Raw genomic sequence first — 3489 nt, forward strand, 5'->3', positions numbered from 1 at the left:
ACGGCACCGCCCCGACCCGGCCGGCTCTGGGGGTCACACCCACCCCCCCACGGCACCGCCCCGACCCGGCCGGCTCTGGGGGTCACACCCACCCCCCCACGGCACCGCCCCGACCCGGCCGGCTCTGGGGGTCACACCCACCCCCCCACGGCACCGCCCCGACCCGGCCGGCTCTGGGGATCACACCCACCCCCCACGGCACCGCCCCGACCCGGCCGGCTCTGGGGATCACACCCACCCCATTCACGGCACCGCCCTGGCACGGGCCGCCCCGCGGCACGGGGAATGGCCAAGTACAGCAAAGCGCTCTGAGAACCTGCAGGGACAACACCCCGGACTGTGCAGGAGGAAATGCACACACACACGCACCTCTCTGCACACCGCAGCCAAGCGTTAAACACAGCATAGCAAAACTTAGCATTTCTTAAACGGAGGAGCTGCATTACTGACTAGAGAGTCAGTTCAAGTGTCGTTTTGATAATGCCACCACAGACCAGTAAAGTATCCAAGAAAGCTCGCTGGTTCCATGTAAGCTCCCACTTCAGCTCTCCCTCCACTCCCCATCTCAGGTGGAGCTCAGGTAGCTCTGACTCAAGCTACGAAACACACCGACTGAGATCAGGGAGATTTCTGTAGTAGCCATTTAGTATATTGATTGATGCCCACAGGAGAACAGGAAAAGTAAACAAAAAAAAAAGGTACCGAGTGCTAAGAGTGCCAAATCATTAAACAGTCTCACTGCTTCAGCAGTACGATCTTTTCCCATGGATTCAGGACAAAGAACATCCCATAAAAACACCCACCAACCCTTGGGATTTCTGATGTGTAAGCTACCGTTAACCAGCCGCAAATATGCTGCAAGTGCTGCCATGGTGTTGGGCTCAGCACAAAACTCTCATTTAAAAAGATGCTGTAGTAAAGGTCAAATGTTTGGAGCTGAAATAGTCTATGCTTGCCGTCTTTAAAGGTCTGTCAGCACTTTTCCCAGCAACAGTACATAAATGAGTGCAGATATGAACCAAATCCCAGTGCATAACACCCCACTTTTTGTCTAATAGTATTTTTGTCTTAATTGCGTATTATTTCTCAGAAATTACTGCCAAAAAAATTATCCCTTTCTATATGAGTATCTGTATGAAACTTGATTGCTTTCCATTTGACCCAGCAGCATGTGGAAAAGATGGACACAATGGACAACTAAAAGGCAGGCCCAGGAACATCATGAGAAGGGAAACACCACTAAAATACAATGAATGCACACTGCGCTAATTGGTATAATCCAAGTTTTTATTTCTATTCCAGATTGGGAACAGAAACATTCCACTGCAAAGGGACACTGACAAACACAATAAACCCACTTACACAACGTAGCCTTTTCACGCCCTGTAAAAACGCCACCAGCTTTTATCTTGGGTTTCCTTTCTGCTAGGTGGTTCACAGGAAGCATTTGTACCTGGGATTAAGACACTGCTGCCACAGGTGTGACCCGGTTTTATCATCATTAGTGACTTGCCTTGCATAGAATTGCTTCTGTCTTTGGTCACTAGTATGATAACGAAACAAGGACCTTCGATAAGAGTGGGTCTGAATCATCCATATGTGAGCTGTCTTCTGTTTGCTCAGTTCTGTTTCCCCAGTCACCATGGATTTAAAGGTATCTGTGCCCAGCCGACGGACTGTTGCAGCAGTAAGCCAAACACCAGAACAGGACATTAGGGGGCAGCAAGCACACTGATTGCTGCCTGGCTTTATCCAGAGCCAAGGGAAAAGTAAAAACCTGTCCCAACGCTCAGGGGCAAAAGGTTTCTCTGCCCATTTCTGAATAGTCCCTGGTTTTGAATGACTGCAGTGTGCAAGAGGCAGATTTAGGAATAAACCACACCCCAGCTGAACCATGTGAAGAATGCAAGGTTAATTGAACGAACCGGGAGAATTTTTACAGCACAACATAAACGTTCAGGTCACTCAAGACAGTAACTCGTGAAATCCAGGGCACCATTATCTCATGTGAAAGGATTTTTATTTATGAAAGCGTGATTAAGTCCCCTTGCAATTTACACAGACAACCCCTACTCCAGCTGTACCAGGCAAATATGCAATGCTACAGTTCACACAAACAAGATGGAGAATGATGTTCTGGTCATTGGTTATCTCAAGTGGATTTTTTTTATTCAGAATGACACCTGAGGAAAGGCTGTCTGGCACTGAAAGTTATCATTAAGGCTTTTTACATGTTTTAATAAAATGGAACTATTGAAACTACCAACACTGCTTACCACAAAACTCCAATACACCACCAGCTTCTGTAACAGTTGAAGTTTGAAGGCCATTTTTACAAGCCTTGACAGATGTCAAGAAATAGACACTGAACTTCCTTTTCATGCTCAGAACAGTGATTTATGACAGAATATATTAGGAAATCTCATATTTTCACAGTTGACTTAACTACTGCAGAGCCCTTTTTTTTCTCTAGTTGCCTATCAGCATTATAACAAATAACACTACTTAAGGTTTAAAGACTGAGGACTAGTAAAGTCATGCACATAAAAAGAGAGTAAAATGAATAGGTTCAAGTTCTACTCATTTGTAAGAGTGGAAAAGAAACTCAGCAATATATGCTTTTATTTCACTTATCCACTTTGTGACCTCAGGAAAAAAATAGCTAGAGGAACAAGTAGTGAAGAAAAGGGTTAGAGTACTTGTTTCTAAAAAAAAAAAAACACCACCAAAAAAAACAAACAAACAAACAAACAAACAAACAAACAAACACAAAACCCCCCACCAAAACAAAAACATCAAAAAAACCCTAAAACAAAACAAAAAAACCCACCCCAAAAATCCAAACCTACAAAATACCACAAAAAAAAAAAATTACTGCCAGACCATTACAGTCCTATCAAAAGCCAAGAAACCTCAGTGTTGCAGCCACACTGGTTTAAGGATGCAAACAAGGCATCATTCATGAGCAAAAGATGCCATGCTGGACAACACATACAGGCACACAAAGGTTGTTACACTAAAAAGAGAACAGGTACTAAAATTTAATGTCTGGCTGCACGGTCTCCAGCTTTTACGTGGTCGAGCACATAAAAACAACTCAAACTGAAAATATGTATTACGGACCTTAGCATGCAATGAGAGCAACAAACTGCACCTTACATGCTTCTCCCACCATTAAGAAGTGGAAATGCTCAGAAAAGGGCATTTAGTGACAACAGCAGTAAAAGATAAAGCATTTGTGTTTTGGAGTAAGAAAATTAGTCAAACACACTGGCAAGCCTGCTCAAGACCCTGAGCTGGAAGCATAAACTCATTTCTGTCTTCTGCAAAGATGCTCAGCTACTCCACAGCTAAAGCCTAAACACAGGCAGTTCCCAGTGGAGTACTTCACATGAGAATTTCAGTAAGAGGGCAAGTGCAGGATGGAACAAGGCCTTGAGCAAATCACTGGGACTTTTATGAGCAGTAAGTCTAATCCAGTACAAACCA

Source organism: Empidonax traillii, unplaced genomic scaffold, assembly GCF_003031625.1.
Source record: "Empidonax traillii isolate 1590-97213 ecotype Southwest subspecies unplaced genomic scaffold, ASM303162v1 scaffold71:size1317347, whole genome shotgun sequence".
NCBI lineage: Eukaryota > Metazoa > Chordata > Aves > Passeriformes > Tyrannidae > Empidonax > Empidonax traillii.